Source organism: Eubalaena glacialis, chromosome 6, assembly GCF_028564815.1.
Source record: "Eubalaena glacialis isolate mEubGla1 chromosome 6, mEubGla1.1.hap2.+ XY, whole genome shotgun sequence".
Taxonomy (NCBI): Eukaryota; Metazoa; Chordata; class Mammalia; order Artiodactyla; family Balaenidae; genus Eubalaena; species Eubalaena glacialis.
In genome coordinates this window covers 80,770,937-80,790,871 of record NC_083721.1, presented here as the reverse complement: position 1 = coordinate 80,790,871, position 19,935 = coordinate 80,770,937, and the positions used below count along the sequence as shown (strand labels likewise).

The 19,935-nt window shown below is 45.7% G+C and overlaps 1 protein-coding gene across 9 annotated transcripts in view; it reads left to right on the top strand.

Moving 5' to 3' along the window:
- LPP (LIM domain containing preferred translocation partner in lipoma) overlaps positions 1-19,935 on the top strand; it is a 693,922-nt gene that overhangs the window by 40,541 nt on the left and 633,446 nt on the right. For 3 of the 9 annotated variants that reach the window (XM_061194354.1, XM_061194347.1, XM_061194352.1), the window contains exon 1: positions 14,564-14,683. The exons of the other annotated variants lie outside the window; for them this stretch is intronic. The gene's annotated coding sequence lies outside the window, so the exon portion shown is untranslated. Of the gene's footprint in view, positions 1-14,563; positions 14,684-19,935 lie in introns of those variants that run through there. 9 annotated transcript variants of the gene reach the window in all.

Sequence of the window (19,935 nt, the reverse complement as noted above, 5' to 3'; positions counted from 1 at the left end):
GTTGAGCCAGATGGCCTAGATTCAGTTCCCAGCCCCACCACTATCTATCTCTGTGTCTACCTGTGCCTCAGTTTTCTGATCTGTAAAATGGGAATAATGATAATGGTACATACTTCATAGGGCTTGTTGGGAAGGTTATATGAGTTAATATTGGTAACAGGCTTAGAAAATTACCTGGCACATAACAAGTGTTTGTTAATCAACAACAGCAGTATTTTATAAATGGACCCTGCCTTCCATGGCCAGGATGTACTAGTGTGTTCTGGTTTTTCTTTAAAACCTCATCTTGTGCAGATGAGGGCACAAGTCTGACTTCTGCTGTGTGGTCAGCATAGAAAGGTGATGCGTTCACCTGTGTGGTCGGGTGGAGACTGGTTGTGATGGCTGGTTTGCCAGAAGAACTTTACTGGCTGTGGAAAATGTGTGTCTGAGAAATACCAAGTGGAACAAAGATTTGTCTTTTGCTAGTAGAACAGAGGTTGGATTAAGTGGCATTTACAGCTAAGTTTATGTATTTTAAAATTTTTCCTGGTATTATACTCTGCAAGCTGTGTGTCAATAGTTTTATCTGGCTGGGTTAATTAGTGGGTAATTTTTAATTTGGCTTTTAAACAGATCAGGGGTCACATAAAGGGAGACAACAAAAGATTTGGATTCTGATCAACAGGGTTTAAGGCTTCGCTGTGCCACTCACATAACGTAACCCCATGGGTAACCCACTCCCTCCACCCCTCTTCCCCTCTTCCTCCCCCTGTAACTAGGGACCTCCGCTTTCTCTTCTTCTTATTGTTTCTTCCCTGCTAAAATTAGGTGCTGGATGGTCAGATGAGCTCCTTCATTCTGGGGTCTGTGAGTGGCCCTCATTCTTGGTCAGTTAGCTGCAGAGTTTTGAAGGAATTTTTAAAAAAAATCAGGTTTGTGGATGGTGACCCCGGTCAGCAGAAGAAACAAACTAATCATCTTAATTTTTTTCTCTCCATTTGGCAATTGTGCCCCTAAGAAGTCTTCATTTCAGCTTCACACCTTTTCTAATCTCCCCCAATATTTGTGTCTCACGCTCAAAAAGCCAAATGAAAGCAAATAGTTATTACCATTCTGCTCTTGGGAGTTGGGTAGGGTGGAGAAGATTTTCACTGTTAAACTGTAAGTGGTCAGTCCAATACAGGACATTTTGTCCCATCTGTTGAAAGGCCATGGAGCCCTCAACCATACCATCTCCCAGGCTTACTCACATCCTGGACCTGCACTTTCAAGTCTCTACTTAAGGCTGGTGACCACATCTTCTGTGGTTTTTGCAAGGAGACGGGAAGAATAGTGGGATTGGAAATTAAAATACTAATGTTAATGTAGCCACGCAGAGTTTTATTTGTTTTGTATGTGTGCGGGTAGGCACGATTGGAGTTTATAATATGATAAGCTCATATGGTTTATATTTATAATATGGGAAAACTTCTTGGTGATACCTTGCTTCTGTGTAATACTTTAGTGTTTTCACTATTTTGAGTTTTCAATGAGTCTATGAGATATGAAGAGTTAGGCTTATATTTTTATGGTAGAGAAAACAGAAGCTCAAAGAGGTAAAGTGACCTGCTTGAGATCTATGTTAGTGGTAGATCTTCTGACCAGTGTTTGACAGAGTTGTTTTGCTCTAAGAAAATTAGAGACTGACACTGTTTTTGAATTTTGAAGGAAGAGAGGAAGTTTAGAAGGAATAGAAGTTATGCTGTTTATATTAATATTAAGCTATACCAAGGCTCCAGTCATAATATGACCCAAGACTGGAATTTTAAAGTATAGTTGATAAAGGCAAAGAACCACAGAGACTTCAGTAATTTTCTCAATGTTATGACAGTTCATCCATCCATCCTTCCATCCATCACCTGTCCATTCATTTCATCATATTAAAAAAAATGCAATGTGCCAGCTTCCATGCTGAGTCCTGACTCGTCAAAGTAAAATCAGAATGACATGTGACTGCTGAGGATTTAAAATGTGGCCCAGTTCAAATTGAGATGTGCTGTAAGTGTAAAATAGCAGATTTCAAAGGCTTAGTATAAAAAAAAAAGGTAAAATATCTTATTAATAAATTTTATGTTCATTACCTATGAAATGAGTATGGGTATATTGGGTTAAGTAAAATATATTATTAAAATTAATTTTTCCTGTTCCTTCTTGGCTTTTTAAAAAGGTGGCTGCTAGAAAATAACAAATTGCAAGTGATGCTTGCATTATCCGTCTACTGGGCAGCACTGTTCTCCAAGCCTACTGCCTAGTAGGGGAAGTAAGATGTATACTCATTTCACCTTCTCCAACAACATGCCATCCCTCTTCTTTGCTTCTCTGTCTTTACACTTCTTTCTCCTTCCTCACCTTCTTTTGGCCTCTTAGCCCATTGCAGTCTGACAGAAGCAGCTCTCACACAGGTCTATGGGGCCAAGTTCATTTCTTGTTAGCACTGCTCTGATCTGGCCTCTGTGGTATGGTCACTCTTGACCGCTCTTGCTTCTTTCATTCTTTCCCTGCATCTGTCCTCAAGGTTCCTTTGCTGGCCCTTGTCCCTGCTCACATCCAAAGCTTTGTCTTTAGCCTCCTTCTATGTCTCTGTGCTCATGACTCCTAGGGGGTTATATTGGGTTTGGAACTCCTGAGCCCCAGAGCCATATATGTAAGTGCCTTTTGGATGCTCCGATTGGAAATCTTAATGTTATCTTTTTCTCTTAGCATTGTCACCTTAGTGAATGATAGCAACGTCTGTCTACTTAGTCACCCAAGCCTGGAAACTGGGACTCATTCTGGATGCTTCCTCCCTTTACCTCACCCTTCTATCTATTCATCCTCAGACCTTGTTGAGTCAACCATGGTAACTGCTCTTCCTCACCCACTGCAGGTAACTACACCCTACCTACCCACTCCGCCTTTGCTGCCCCACCTCAGTTCAGACCCTCAGCACCTCTCTTCTACAGGGTTTCAGTAATGCTCAATTGGCCTTTGTTGTTTATTCTTTGTTTTTTATTCTCACCCTCCTCCATTCCATTCTCTGTTCTTCCAGAGTGATTTTCCAAAAAATGCAAATCCAGTCATGCCAAATCTCTGTTTTTAAAATCCTTCAGTGATTTTTGGGTAAAATCCAAAACCCTTTGCATAAAATAGAAGACTGTTGGGAATTTAGCCCCTGCCTCTTTTCATCCTCATCTCACTAATCTCCAAGACAGATCCTGTGCTCCAGAATATACATGGGATCCTCTGTAGCCTCCACAACTTAACATACTGTTTCCTTGTCAAAACATCGCTTCTCTCCCACCTTATCAGGGTAGCTCACAGGTTCCTTTCAAGACTTTGCTCTGATATCAACTCTGCTTGGCATGTACCTCTGACCTCTGATAGCTCCACTTGCCCCATTTTTGGCTATTTATTGCAGTTGGTTGTCTTTCCTTGAAGGTAAGGGTTATGCCTTTCATTTCTGTATCCTCAAGTCCAAAATAGGTATGCAAGAGATATTTGTTGAACAAATAAATGCCAAAAAAAAAAAAGGGTAGAGATAAGGCATTGTGGAAATTGTGATGAAAATTCTAGCTGGGTAGGGATGGGAGCAGGGAAGGCCCCAGGAGAGGTGACATTTGAGCTCCACCTTCAAGTCTGGTGGCATTGGGTTGGGAGGATGCAGAGGAGACCCTGGTGGTCATCATCAGTGTGCTGTGTTCTACAGCACACAAGAATATAGACTGGGCCCTTCCCCTGGTCAGTACCATCATCACCAGAGTAAAATAAGGAGGATAATCTCAGGAGTCCACCTGGGCTAGTGTCTGTCCTTGGTCCTGAGCTGGGTTGTATAACTGAGCAGAGCCTCCTTCCCCCAGGGCACAGCTGGCATGGCAGGTAGGCACCCCATCCTTGCTCGTGAGCTGCCCTGGAGGAAAGGAATGCAGGACGGTTGCTTGATTTTTTATCTTTACTTCTCCTTTGGAGCTGCCTTTCTGGAGAGCAGAGAGGTGACCTTAGCAGCCAGAGCCGGAAAGAGCAAAATGAGTCATCTCAGGCCCTAATGAGGTGCATGAGAGACCCTTCCTGAGAGTGAGGGTCAGGTGAGGTCGGGCTGTGCCTGGGGTGAGTTTTGCCTCAGGGCTCCAGGTAGCACTGGAGCAGAGCTGAGCTAATTTTATCCGCAGGAACTGACTGTGCTGAAGGGCAGGGCTTATGACATTGGCCTTATCATCCTGTGATGCCCAGAGAGCTCCCAAGGTACAGCCCCGTTATGTCTGGGCTGGTTTTTCTCCTCCTGTTTAATACCTTTTTCCATTAGGTGTTCATATTAGCAAGCAGGATGCTGAGGTGCAGAGAGCGTCGGATTTGGTGGGAGGCCATGGAGCTGGATTTGGATCCTGCCTCCACTCCTTGCTTACCAGCTGTCTTGACCTTGGGAGAGTTATAGAATCTGAGTCTCAGTTTCCTCATTTGTATCAATAAAACAGGACTTACACCTGTGTCCTAAGATTGCTGCTAGGTTATACACTAGGTGACACGTAGTAAGCAGTCACTGTGTGCCGGTTGCTCTTGTAGGTGCTTTATTCATAGTGATCCATCTAATCCTTTATAAACAAGCCTACGAGGAAGGTACTATTGCTATCCCTATGTTACAAATAAGGAAACAAGGACAGGAACAGACATTTCTGGAGGCCTTTTCTGTGGGGCTGCACAGAGCAGACGGGCTAGGTGTGCAGCCGGTATGCCTTTGAGGTACTGAAGGATTCAGTGGCAGTTCTGGAAAACAAAGAGGTCAAGCCAAAGAATTCTCAGGAAAGAGTTAGTAATTATGCTATAAGCGTGCTTCATTTTATAAGAATTAGAGTTTCTGTTGATCATCAACTAGTTTATGACACCTGCTACTTATGTCCCTTAGGTCTGTTTGGCTCGTTACAGTAAAGTGACATATTTTTCTCCCCTTCACACAGGCAAGGGAGAAGGTCTAGGTATAGACAGACAGAGGTCGCGATCAGATCAGAAATAGACGAATGGATGATCAGTTAATTGATCTATTGTGTTTTTTTTTCCCCCCTTCCTGTGTGTTTCAGGCTTAAGTGCAGGAAAGACATTCCGCATAATTTAAGTGGAAAGGGATTAATTCTGCGAAAGAGATGCTAACAAAATTGTTGGAAAGGCTGAAGCAGTGGGAGCCAGGAGGCTACATCTATGGCAATTGAGTTTAAGAATTTATTCCACAGCTGCAATCCGGGGAGAAGGGAGATGGGATTAGGAAGCCCCTACAGAGACCTCTGACGTTTTTCTCAATGTCCTCATGGTTGGCGGCGGGACATTGGATTAGCAAACGGAGCGGCATTTTGACTTATGATTACAAGGTGTAGCTTGCCAGACGAAGGAGCAGCAGGGGGCCTTAGCCTCACTTCCACCTTCTAAGTCTCACACAAGTACATCTTATTCCTGGATTCTAGTTTATTAGCTTCAGGGGAGTGTGGGAAATGTAGTTTTTAGCAGTCTGCTTCTGTGGCACAGGAAGGCACTTCAGAGGGTGTAAGGGAACTTGGAGCCAATTGAGAGAATGTATCAGCCACTGACAGTCATTTAAAAATGCCCAGGGCTATTATCCCCAGATACTTAATATGTATAATTAATTATAATACTGTAATATAACTGCTAGAGTGTTCTACTTCATATTTGTTTATTTAGATAAAATGTATAACATTACTATACTTAATATACCGAAAAACAGGCCATTTGCTCAGTCTCAGCCCCTGCAATGAGTTCTCCTTAGTATTGACAGCACTGGTTGATTTGTAATTTTCCAGCTCGGTTTAATCTCCTCCTGAGAGTCATGCCCTGGACAGTTGTCTTGTTTATGTAATTTGTTCATAAATGTTTATTAAACACTTGCTATGAGCCTGGTGCTGTGCTAGTTTTGGCACCAGGGGCAGAGATAAGTCATGGACGCTCCCACTGGGAGCCCTCCCTGGAAAGGGAGTATGTCAAGTACGTAGTGAGAATAGTACGAGGAAGGTCACCATCGATGTCCTAGGTAGCAGGCTGAGCAAATCCAGAGACGAGAGACTATTCTGGCAGGACCGAGAAGCAAGGGAGGTTTCATGCAGGTGACAGTGGTCCGGTGACTGTCCGTTGGGGGGCAGTAACATCACTTTCAGGGACATTTGCGAATGTGGTGGAGTGTTTTTTGTTATCTCAGTGCTGGAGGCCAGACCACCGTTGTCATTCAGTGGTCAGGGCCAGAGATGCTCGGTTCCCTGTAATGCATGAGACACTGCTGAAATAACTGCCTTTCTTCAAAGAGCGATCTTGTTCCAGTTGAGAACTACCAGTAGGTCTTGTAGGATTATCTATAAACTGATCTTGGCATGGGGAAGGGTAGTAGGTCAAGCAAAAGCACCAAGAGCTAAGAGTTCAGTCTGAATAAAGCAAAGAATGTGTGCTGAGTGGGAGCAGGAGGGAGTTCATGGTGGAAATAGAAGATTTGAGTCCAAGTTATTGAGAAACTTGAGATATTAGATAAAGCGCTTGGACTATTCTGTGGCCACTGAGAAGCCACTGAAGATATTGGCGCAGGGTTCTTGAGAGCAGAAACCTAGCCTCATCCTATCGCTGTGCATTAAGGAGACATCAGTGATGCTTTTTGAATGAATGAATGCCCCCAGACAAGTTGTTTACAGGAGTTGGACCAGTTGCTATTTGAGTTTTGCCAGATCTAGGATCCTATGGTCCTGGGAGAGCCTGGCAGTCAGCATTTGGACTTTAAGAGAAAGCACAGAGAGGGCATGGCAGCTTGTTCCACAGATACTGTCTTCACATCCGGATGGGAGTGTTCCGGTCAGGCAGCAGTTGTAGTTGCTCGTGCTAAAGAGAGAAGACGTGCTAATGTCTTCAGAATCTTGAAGGAAAGAGGGATTTTTCCATTGCCCTCCCTCGTGGAACCCATAGGCCATGGGGCATGTAAGATGCATACTGTGCTGTCCACATTAATGCTTGTGCATCTTGAGCTTATTATAAATTGCCAATCAAACCAGCAATCTGCTGACAAGGTTCATGCACTGTGAACATGACTGCAGTTGTTCTTGGGGAGCAGCTTGTGGTCTCTATGGTGATCCTGCCACACTGCATTCCCTGTGCTGTGTCCTGTAGAGTCCTGGTGGCTTTTTGACACTCGGGTCAGTCACTCTTCCTTCTTTCCGGTTGGGTGTGGGAGTTTGGGAGGGAAAGCTTGGGATGGAACTGACCAAACACATACACAAGACGTTACCTCGGTAATTCCCTTGTAAGGTTTTATTTCAGAAATCTTTCAAGGGGAGAGGGAAAGGGGTATGTAGATGTGTGGGATGACCTCAGAGCCCTTATTTTATGGCTTAGAGAAGGAAAGTGATGTGCCCAGGGCCATGCAGTGAGCTGGCCGGGAGAACAGCACCTTTTACAGCAGGGTTTCAGTTGCACTCAGCTCCTGGGGGAGAGTGTAGTGTGTAAGGGCTCTGGAGCCAAAGCCCTGTGCTTGGCTACCGGCTCAGCTCCTGACTATATTCTGGACCCTCAGGTTCCTCATTTATAAAGTGGGTGTCATGGTCGTATCTTACAAGAAGCGTTTAAAAAGGTGCGGCATGTGAAAAGCTTTGTTGACAACAAAGAAATACACAAATATTTCTTCTTCCCATGGTGTGGATGTTTATGGACCAGTAGTTGGTGGGACCGTCTTTAGAGAAAGGATGGGGCAGTGAAGACACTGTTGACTACATCCTGATCACAAAACACTCCCAAGGGTTCCTCTTCCCCACTGCACAGCGAAGAGATCTGGCACTCAGATTTGGAGGCACAGTCCTGGGGGAAGCATGGCCAAACCTTGGAGTTGGGAGGAATTGGGGGTATACTCTTGCCTGGTACCCTTAATGACAATATAATGGGAAGTGTGCCTGGAAAGATGGGTTGGGGCCCATCCTGGAGGCCATGAGTGCTGGCCTGAAGGAAGTTGGACATTATTTTTTGTGCAGTTCAGAGCACTGGTGAGGGGTCACCTGCGAAAGTTGGGATGAAATTGGGGGTTAACCTGGCAGCACCTTCAGGATGTTCAGGGAACCTGGGGCAAAACTCAGGTGACAGACAGGGAGTCTTGTAGTTGGAGCAGGGGCCTCAAGATGAGGTGATTCCCAAGTTTTGGGCGCATTCTAAGTTATTTTTTTCAGTGGTTCAACTTTTTACTTGAGGTTATAATAAAAATGATAATAGTTTTATAGCCAGATCCTGGGATACCAAGTCTCACACTTTCTCCTGTGCCAGTGACCTGGTTTTCTCAAACTCACCTTCTCCACCCTGGACTGTCTTGATTGACATCCTTGGAAGCCTGAGATGGCCATGAGTTTCAAAGTTTCCAGAGACAAGATGTAATATTTTCAAAGATGATCTGTAGGGAATTTGGGACATGAAATGTATTCTTCCCTTTAGCTCTTTATTGCCATCATATTGTTTGTTTAGGTTGAAATGTCCATGAGAGCAAGGAAGGAAAAAATTGGACCTCTGTCACCTGTTGAGCATCTTCTTTGCCCTGGATGCAGTGCTACCTGCTTTTTCATCTGTGGACATAGATGGACTTATAGATGGAGTGATCATAACACAGTTTTTATTGTTGCATTCTGCTAAGCAACTTATGCATGAAATTAGTTAATTCTCATAAACGCCTTATTAGGTGGATAACAATATTATTTCCCATTTACAGATGAGAAAACTGAGGCTTAGCAAGATTTAAATAACTTGCTTCTGAGAACACAGGTCTTTAAATAGATTATCATCCAAGTTTTCTACTTTGAGACCTCTTTCTTCCCTGCTACACCATATATTGCCTGTCTCACTGGTAAAAATGGAGAGCTGCTTAAAAGGAGGTACATCTCAGACCTTGGAAGTTACTAGAATCAGAGCTGGAAGGTACTATGAAGCTCTCAGAGGCTGCTGGTTTTCAAGCTGTGCTCCCCTGAGCCTGGGAGACTCCGAGAGGGTCCTTGGGGTTGGGCTGCGAGGTAGGGAGGCAACAAATGGTCAGAAGAGTAGGAGGGAAGGGGGCTCTGGAGCCCAGTCTTAGCAGCTCTGCTTTTATCTTCGTTACAAGCTAAGCATCCACAATGCATTTTGCATAATGGAAAAGCTCTACTGCTAGGGAAGAAAAGTTTGAAAACCACTGTGCTGGCCCAGTCTGTCTTTGTACTAAGGCTGAAAGGCAAAGTGGCATAGCACCAGTCACAGCTGTGAGGGTCCCGGAGCTTTTTCCTTTTGTCAAGGAAATATGTGTCCTGTCCACCTCCTTCTGATGGGCCTTTGGAGCACCTGGCTGTAGGTTCAGAGTCACGCATCCCCTGAGTAGCTGCAGAGCCTTCGGGCTGCTCCAGGCACATGATTCTTGACCTGTATCTTTCAACTTGGCTATGTCTCCCCTTTGGATCTTGGGACCCTCGCTGAGATTAGTTCCATTTCTATGGAGAAGAGAGTGGAAATTACAGCCAGTATTGTGTTACTTCGACGGCCCAACCTTCAGAGATGTTGTCTAACTGAATAACATGTAATTATTGATTGTCCACTGTGTGTACAGTGCTGAGAACACAGACAAGGTTCCTGACTCCAAGGGCTTTGTGGGGAAACAGAATCAAATAAGGAATTTTGTCAACTGTTTTTGGAGATCATTATGTTTGTTATATAGGATTATTATGTGTGATAGGATGATTTTATCTCATAGAAATGGGATAGGAAGAGTCTGCGCAGTAGGAAAGAAGAAGGTTAGAAATTGGAGAGTATGGTCTAGAATTGCAAGGGGTTGAGTTTGCACTGTGAGTTAGTTAATCCTGGCCTCTCCCACTTTCCTTCTCTAAGACTGGCACAGTTTACCTTTAAGCCTTCATTTCCTGATCTGTATTATGGGAGCCAGACTGCCTAGCTCACAGGGTTGTTGATGGGGTTAAATGGGACAGTGTATGCAGCCTGCTTTGTTCGGTGCTCAGCACAGATGAAATACTCAATAAATTATAGTTGTTATTGTTATTATTTAGCAGTGAGAAGCCAAAGAGACTATTTTTTAAAATATGATCAATGGTGTGATCAAAGATTGTTTCTCAAAAAAAGACGGTTTTTAGAACTAGAATCCAGTCACCTTAGCCTCCAGCTATTATTTGGCTTCAGTTTACCTTGCTGAGCTACTCTTTGTCTCCGCTCACCTGCCCACCTGTCCCACTAGTTCCCTACACATCCGCTAAGCTTGCTGTTCACTGGACATAGCTCCTTAACGCCTGGGCTCAAATCTTTCCTTTTGCCTGGAATGTCCTTTACTCCTTCACCTCCCCCTTTTCCTGTCCTACCCTCTTAATAGCTGACCCGGAAATCCATCCCTCCCATCGAGGGGGACCCTACTGAAGTCTCTTGTCCTGTATTATGGTCAGCCTTTCTCTTCCATGCTTGTGAGCTCCTTGAAGTTGTTTGCATCTCAAAGCCCTTTGCTATAGCATCCCTGAGGATGCAGGCACACACTCATGGTAGGAATCACACATCTATGCAACAAAATAATGTAGGGTCTTCCTTCACCGTTAAGCACAAGGAAGCAGATGATCAAATGCAAACTAGAAAACAGTCATCATTGAGCTGTGTGTGCATCAGCCTTGAGAATGGATTTCTGGGGAAGATCCGACCCCTCCATAAATGCCATGGATGACTTGGATCTTTGCAGAAATTGAAGAGAATCCTGATGACTAGTGTGTTGGGGGAGGCCTGAAGGAAGCCAGGCTCCCACCTGAGCTCTCAGATCTTCTTGGGTGCCTTCTGGCTCCTGGTGAACTGCTGCAGGACCTCTGGTATGTAAACGGGCTTCTCTGCAGCCTGGGCTGCCCGAATGCCAGGCTGAGCCTCTGTGAGCTGGGCCGGAGGTTTAATGGGTTGGAGATTTCTTTTGGAATCTGCAGCTTGAAATATCCTGTTCCCTTGATTAATTCATGCTCGGGAGCTTCCTTAGTGTCCTCTGGTAAATAGCTCCGTACCGTGCGTTTCTTTCCCTACGGGCTTGTTGCAGAGAGACTGGAGCCTGTGTTTCTAACAAGTTCTCCAAGGAAAACATTGCAGGTCACGTTTTCAGAACTGAGACTCTCAGGGGGTCTTCCCAGCGCCCATCTCTATTACCTCCTTTTGGCCTGGCATTTGCTTGTAGCCAAAAAGGGCGAGTTTGTCTTGAGCAGTCCTGGAGACATTTGTGACGTGGGGCTGAAAATCTGACAGTTGCTGCTGAGTTTCAGCTGCACGAATGAGTAGCATATAGACAGAACCCTGCAGAACGTCAAATCATTTCCCTTCAATTCCCAGAGCCTTAATGTGTCTTTGTCTTGAGAATGACCTCGCTGCTTTTTGTGTTTGTAATGGAATGCACAGTCATTGACAAGTAATCACCATAATCCCCTACACTTTTGTAATGCCTACCCATTTTCCAGAGGGCTTTCACTAGCCTTATCTCAGTTGATGCTCATAACCGCTCTGAGAGGTAGGCAGAGGGGCTGTTTTCATCTCTTAATTTTCAGCTGCAGGAACTGAGGTTTAGAAAAGTCAAACAGTTGGCCAGAGGTCATTTATTTCATATGCAGCAGAATGGAACTGGAATCTTAAATAGTCTAACTCTTAAACCAGCGTTCTTTTCACTACTTACCATCGGTGTGACCTTGGGAATATACTTAACCTCCCTGAGCCTCACTTTTCCTATCGCTACAGTGGGTATAATCCTCCAGGGATAGTTGTCAGTAGGGATTAAATGAGACTGTCTGGTAAAGCACTTACTAAACTGTAAAGAATGCAATAATGTGAGACATCATTATCACACATACCTTGAATTCAAATAGTGCCACGTGAGAACTGTGGCAGAAAAGAACATTTTTTTCCATTTTGAAAGGACACTGAGGAGAACGGTGCCGGCAGTTGTCAGGGATCACGAGCTCCCAGCCTTGTGATCAGCAAATTGGCCCTGCTGCCCTGCCTGCAGGCCGCTTTGTGATTCTGAGAGCACTTATGTTGGCAAGGTGCTCTTTTCTTACAGAGTTCGCTCTTAATGTTCCTTGAAACAGTCCTGTATCCTGGAGACAGTTTTAGGTTGGCCAGGCTGGAGAGCAGGAGTGGGGAGCTGGGGAGGGGATCTGCATTCCTGAGCTTCGTCCACAAAGGGTGGGAATGTGGTGTGGGTGATGGGGTCCAGGTGGATGAGGAACTGATCTCAAAGTCTGTTTTCTCTCTTTTCTCAGTGACTGGGATTTAATAGGGTACGTCTTGTGAACCCACAAGGCCAGCAGTACATATGCAGAATGGGTTGCTAAGCACTAATGCTTATTGGAAAAATCCAAAAAGGATGGGCCTCAAGTTGGCAGGAGGCAGCCAGGGTGACCGAGGAATGAGATCTTGGAGAGCTTTGTTTCTGTAGCCACATTCACCTACAAAAGTTCCAAACCCATGAGACAGACATAGGTTGTTTGTATGGTTCAAAGAAGCAGAATAAGGAGGCAGAGGTTGAAGGCCCGGAAGCCATATTTATTTCCATATAAGGAAGAACTTTCTGTTGGAAAGATGGAATTTACAGCTGCAGGAGATAATGATCTCCACCTCACTGGAGACCTCAGGGATGCCATGGGGGGAGGGTTTGGTTCATAAATAGGAGAGACATTGGGCTCGGTGGCCTTTATGGTCTTTTCTTCCCCTGAGATCCCAGAGCCAGTGGTTGTCAGGGGTCACGAGGAAGAAAGACACACATACATTAAGGAATGAAGGGTTGCTTTGTGGATATGGAAACTGATCTCCAAATGCTACTAACAGAATGGAAGGTAGCTTTAGACCTTTCATTCTGGTTTTCATTCTTGTCTCTGTAGTTCCCTCCTTGGTCCTTGGTTTACAGAGTTCCCAGGTCATCCCTGGGTAGCTGTTTTCCATGGAATACCTCTTTCCTCTGCTGAAATGCTCCTGTTGGAATATTGGAAGGAACTCTGAGCTCCTGAAAGGATGACAGTCTTTCTACAGAAACACTAAGTCTGATGGCTGGTTTAGTGTCAGTTACAAATGAGGACCAAATGAGGGAGTACTGTGTTGCAAGAATTCTGTGCTGAGTTCTGGTTCTGGCATGTGGTGGAAGGTTTTCTGATCCTGTTTCCTTACCTCATTTAGTAATCACTTATATTTGTGTTTACTTATGAAACGTGCAATGAATAAGAAGTGTTGGCCATTTTTTCAGGTACTTGTGGCGTGCTTGCAAAAATAGAAAGCAAGTGATCAAAATAAATGTCAGGACTGTTCGATAGGCTGGACAGAAGCTGCTTTTAGAGCACATAGTTGGACCATTTTGGGATATCTACCCAATTTGTAGATGAGAGAATATAAGCTACGAGAGGAGAACAGATTTGTCCAAAGTGGTAAGGAGTGACTGACCTGGGCTTAGGGCTTGGGTCCCCTTGCTCCCTGACCAGTGGTGTTTATTGCTTGAAGGTTGCCTTGGGATGAGATCAAGCACCCTCATGGTGAAGCCCCAAAAAGCAGCAAGTGGGCGATGATTCTGAGCAATGGCTCATCTGACCTACAGAAAGCCTTTACAGCCAACAGTAGAATAAGATCGTGCTAAGGAATAGAACCACTAGGAAGCCAAGATACGGATTCCTTCTCTGAGCAGACCCCGACTGCCCCACACTGCCATTTCATCTCTCTCCTTTCTTCTCTAATTCAGTCTGGAGTCATTTCAGACCAGATTCATCCCTGATTGACTCCACAGGTTCAATTTAGTCATTGGACACTTTTCAGGACCTTCGGGTGAGAATTAATCTTACAAACGAAGGGAATGAAACTTACAAATTAAATTGGGCATGTCACCCTTCTGTCCACCCTCCCTCCCCCCCCTCCCCCCCGCCCCACCTCCAGTTTTCTCCTGGAAGTCTGGTTTTATTCTGGGTCTTCTTGCCTGGTGTCTGTCCTATGAAGAACTCATGCGAAACTAAGTTCCCAAGAGGACTCTAGGCCCAAGGGGGTCAGGGATTGGGGTCCAAGGGTTGTTTTCGTACTCATCTGCCACTGAAAGAACTGTGGGCTGGATTCTTGGTGACCTCTTAAGGTGCATCGCCCTAAACACCCCCCCCCCCCATTAATAAATTGACTTCATAAATGTAGTTGCATTCTAGATGGCCCCATTCCTAAGATGAACTTAAAACCTTTCAAACCAGTCACTTCCTTGTCTGGACAGGGGAGCCTTTTTCCTGTAACAGGAGAGCCTGTGGAACAGTTGAGACTCCACTTCTTTGGGGGTTAATCATTCACTCTGAGTAAGGAATTCTGTCTTTAGTGGGGCATGTTCTTCAAGTGCCAGAGGAGAGAAGGGTGATTTTTCTGACATCCTCCAGCCTGCTTCTCCATATATGGAAATGTTTACCCACCACACTGATCTATTGGAAGGGAAGGAGGTGACTCAGGGTTTAGGAGAAGCAGGATTTGAATTCTTGTTTCCAGAAACAAAGTCGCCCCCTCCCCCCGCCCCTCCCCCTCCATTCCTTTGCCCCTTGTTCTGGGAGCCGAGGAGAGAAGGTTTCAGTGCTGTTCCCCTCGGGCCTGGGGACCACCTCCTTGCGGTGGGACTTAGGGTGTGTGAGAGAGAGTGAGGACCAGCAGAAGGCCAGCTGCCTGTGGGGCCTGACGGCGCGTGAGTATATCGTTATTGCCAGAGCCAGTGACATTTCTGCCCGCAGACCCAGGGCTCAGAGTCCCGAGGGCTGGTTCGCTTGCATGGTGATGGGGCATGTGGCTGGGAGCACTAGCTGCTTTCATTTGGGGTGTGGACAGCTGCTTTCCCAGGGTAATACTTCTCACAGTGGGATTTAGAGACGGGCTATGCCTGAGGAAAAATTCTATTCGTATATTAAAAATTAGAGAGGTATTCCTCCCACCTGAGGCCTAACTTAATTTGGGGAAAAAGGTAATTTGGGAGTGTTGTTGTCTGTCTGATTGCTAGGGCTAGAGCAACACCCCAGAAGGGGTGTTTGTGGACACTTGGGGAGGGCGAGTTTTATCTTGAAAAGCAGAGTTATGGTTGGACTTAAGAGTACGCAGAAGGTTTCTGTATAGCATTTGCACGGCATCCACTCTGCAATAAACACCTGGCGTGTGGACACTGTGTAGATCTGATGGACTGCCGGAGTTGGGATGATTTGATTGATCTGTTTCATTTTACAGCATGATGGTGGGCGGGGGAGGCCCAGGAGTGCAGCTCACCTGCCTCGCAGGTACATGGCTAGTTAGGTGGGATTGGAATCCAGATCTTTTTATTCTCGGGTCATTCCTCCTTCTACTACGTGGAAGCTGCCCCTTCAGACAAAGGCAGAGAAGATGCCCATTTTGCAGATGAGGAAATTGGGACTCAGGATGCCAGAGGTGCCCACACTTATTGATCTAATTTGTGAGAAATTGAGAACTGGAGCCAAGTTCTCCCAGGTCAGACCTCTTTCTATCACGTTACATGGACTCAAAGGTCTGAATTTGATGGTTTTTTAATTTCACTTTTTTTTTTTTTCTTCTTTGGTTTCTACTTACCCTTTTCTTCTTTGGGTCATGTGAATATTGTTTGAATGTGAACTGCTACCTTCCGATCTGCTTTGCTGCCTGTTATCTTTTTCTTTCCGAAAGAGGATGATAGCTTGTCCAAGAGGAGGAACTGAATAGTGGAGGCCTTTATTTCAGCTTTACCGTGGAGGTGAAATTATGCACAGGCCTTGAAAGAAACTGATCAGGGCTTTCCATCTGAGCCTCTCCCACTATTCTTAAAGCTGCAAGGATTCTGGAGTATAATTCCCATTCATAGGTGAGCCCTGATTCTGAATAGATTTTAAACACACACACACACACACACACACACACACACACACACACACAGAGACTTCTTTAGCCTTCTTTGATGTGCCAGCAGCATTCGACAGAGACCAAGAGGGCACCACCCTACTACAGTCCCCCAGATGTTACACGGCCCTAATGAGTAACTCTTCGTAGTCAGATCAGTTTCTGATCAGCTTGGGGGCCCCTTTCTCTAGTGGAGGAAAGATGTTGGAGATGTGTTTTGGAGAAGTGCTTTGATGCCCATGGTGTTAGGTGACAGATCACCATAGAGGGGAGAAAGTGCTCTGACACCTGAGCTTGTGTGGTCGGTGAGGAAGGGAGGGGAAGCAGCTCTCTAAGCGGCTCTGAAGCACGGGGGAGACAGGGACTTCCCTCCCGGGAACCTGCACGCACCCCACCTCCTCCTCCCCGATGTACCTGGGCCGTGATTGTAGGCTCTGTTCACCAGGTGGGAGGAGCCTACCTTGAAGCATGGAGCCTTGGGATGTTTTCCCTCTGTGATGCTGACCATGGGCACCAAGAGGTTAGGGTTGGTAGTACCAATGGGAATGCTATTACTGCCCATAAGGAGAACTGACATGCATTGACTGCTCTCTGGGTGCCAGGCACTGGGCTAAGCACTTGACCTACATTGATTCATCACTACAGCTACCTGTGAGTAGGTACTATTTGGGGGGGGGGTATTTATTTATTTATTTAAAAATTATTTGATTGAAGTATAGTTGTTTTACAATGTTGTGTTAATTTCTGCTGTACAGCAAAGTGATTCAGTTGGTACTATTGTTTTAATTGTATTTTTAATTTTGGTAGAATACACAATGATTTTTACCATCTTAACCATTTAAAAAAATTTTTTTAAATTTATTTTATTTTTGGCTGTGTTGGGTCTTTGTTGGTGCGCGCGGGCTTTTCTCTGGTTGCGGCGAGCGGGGGCTACTCTTCGTTGCGGTGCACGGGCTTCTCACTGCGGTGGCTTCTCTTGTTGAGGAGCACGGGCTCTAGGCATGCGGGCTTCAGTAGTTGTGGCACACAGGCTCAGTAGTTGTGGCTCGCGGGCTCTAGAGTGCAGGCTCAATAGTTGTGGCGCACGGGCTTAGTTGCTCCGCGGCATGTGAGATCTTCGCGGACCAGGGCTCAAACCCGTGTCCCCTGCATTGGCAGGCGGATTCTTAACCACTGTGCCACCAGGGAAGCCCCATCATCTTAACCATTTTTAAGTGTACAGCTCAGTAGTGTTCAGTATTGGACAACCAGTTCAGATTGGACAACCAATCTCCATAATGCTTTTCATCTTGCAAAGCTGAAACTCTGTACCCATTAAACTTTTACTCCTCATTCTCCCCTCCCCCAGCCCCTGACAGCCATCATTCTGCCTTCTGTCTCTATGAATTTGACTTTTCTAGGTATCTTATAGAAGTGGAATCATACAGTATTTGCCCTTTTGTGACTGGCTTATTTCACTCAGCATAATGTCTTCAAGGTTCATCTATGTTGTAGCATGTGTCAGAATGTCCTTTCCTTTTATGGCTAAATAGTAATAAATTGTATATATACTACCACATTTTATTTATCCATTTAGGTACTATTTTTTATCTCCATTTTATAGCAGAAGAACCTGAGGCTTTGAGGAATTAATAAATAAGTTGTCCAACATCATGCAATCAGTAGTGGAGCTGGGATTTGAACCCAGGTCGTGTGGCTTTAGAGTGCATGTGATCAGGAGTAAGCAGATGGTGGAATTCAGCTGGCAAGAGTGTGAAAAACCAGGGTGATTCTCACCTGGGTGGTGACACCTCCTCACACAGTGCTGTGACATTTCAGTAACCAAGTGTTCCCAAGGACCATATGTACACAGGTATTTCCCTCTGGTTTATATTGGCCTCTGGGAAGCTCAGAGCCAAATGTGAAGCTCACCTCTAGCAAATGGTATGAGACATATGGCTTATATTTCTGTCCCTTTCCTTCACCTTATTTTTCCATCTCCCTTCCCAATTTTCTTACTTTAAAAAAAAATCATGAACAGTGTGCATCTTTTGTCAGGTACTTCAGATTTTTTCTGGAACAAGGCAGAATATATAAATCGATGACATGATATCAGGTATTTTTGTTATTATTATTGTCTAAGGAATAACTGGTCTGTGGAGCAGTGGACAGAGAGTAAAAAGGGAATTTTCTAACCTGACTCTGCTGTTAACTCAGTGTCTAACTTGGGTGAAGACGCATGCACCTTTCTGAGTCTCAGTTTTCCCGCCTGGAAGATGGGGCTGCAGTTGATGACAGCGAACATTTCGTCTGTGCTGAGCCCTGCTCTAGGCGCTCCACATGGTTTATCTCCTTTAATTCTCCCCACCCTCCCACAAGGCAGGTGCTGTTGTCCCCCCCGCCCCACCCTTAATGTTATTTTTCTTTTTTTCCTTATTTATTTATTTATTTATTTATTTATTTATTTATTTATTTATTTATTTATGGCTGCGTTGGGTCTTTGTTGCTGCACGCAGGTTTTCTCTAGTTGCGGCGAGCGGGGGCTACTCTTCGTTGTGGGGGGCGGGCTTCTCATTGCGGTGGCTTCTCTTGTTGCGGAGCATGGGCTCTAGGCGTGCAGGTTTCAGTAGTTGTGGCACGTGGGCTCAGTAGTTGTGGCTCGCGGGCTCTAGAGCGCAGGCTCAGGAGTTGTGGCGCACGGGCTTAGTTGCTCCGCGGCATGTGGGATCTTCCCGGACCAGGGCTCAAAGCCGTGTCCCCTGCATTGGCAGGTGGATTCTTAACCACTGCGCCACCAGAGAAGTCCTGTTGTCCCCTTTTTAGTTGAGATAAATAAGGCCTAGAGAAGTGGGAAAACTTGCCTGAACTCCTACAGCTCCTGAGTGCAAGCATCAGTGATCCGCGTCTGACTCCGAAGCCCAGGATGTTAGCTGCAGTGCTGGGCTACTTGCCTTGAAGCAGCCTTTGAGGCTTCTGCCATCTGTGGCATGCATTCATCTAATTTCATTAAGTCTTTATTGGATTCCCAATTATGTGCCTCGTACTGCTCTGGGCGCTGATCCAGTATTGGGTTTAGAGTGAAGAAAAAGACACACAAAACAATGATCCCTTGGAACTTACATTCTAGTAGGGTTGTGTGGAGGAGGCGGATAATAGATGAACATGTAAACAGCAGAGAATAATAAGTAACGCTTAGGAGGGTTCACAGAGGGTGCTCTGCCCGTGAGGGAATGCGGAAGAGCCCAGGAAGTGATGTTTAAGCTGAGATCTGAATGACAAGGAGCCAGCCATGGGAAAGTCGGGGTTGGGCAGGGAGCATTGTAGGCAGAGGGCAAGGCCAGTGCCAGGGCTGTGGAGTGGGAATGAGTTTGTGTTTGAGGAACAGAGGAGACCAGTGTGCCAGAAGGTAGTGGACTGCTGGGGGAGAAGCATGAGATGAGGGCAAGGCAGTGGCTGGTAGGTGTCAGTGAGCTCGAGAAGGGGCTTGGAGCTGAGTTGAGGTGTGATGGGAAGCATCTGAGTTACGTTTACCAGCATCATTCTGACTTCTGTGGGGGAAATGCATTGCAAGGAGTAGAAGCAAGCCATAATCCGGGTGAAAGGTGGTAATCACAGTGATTAGGGTAGTCGAAGTGGAACCAGAGAGAAGGGGATGGGTTCATGACATGCTTTGGTGGGATCGTCTAACTCTGTAGGATGTCAAGTGCAGTTTCCTCCAGAGAAATGTCAAGCTCAAGTGGGCAGCAATCTGAGAGACCCCGATGGAGGTGGAGTGGGGTGCACAGACTTGCAGCTGGTTTGGACTAAGGAGTCTGAGTGCTCCCCGCTTTGGTTTCTAGCCTTGAGCTTCTGGCCAAGGACCGGAGGGCAGTGGCTTCCTGCCTCTGACGTCCTGGCTGAGATCTGCTGGAACGCCCCACGATGAGCCCCGCAGAACATGCCGCTTCCTTTGCTCTTTCTGGGTATTTGTATAAAGCATTCTTTCCCACCAAGAATACGGAACATCAGAGTGATGTTGACTTCATGGGCCATATTTAACATACGGTTTTTCCTTGATGTGTCCTCTGTTCTTGCAGAGACTCC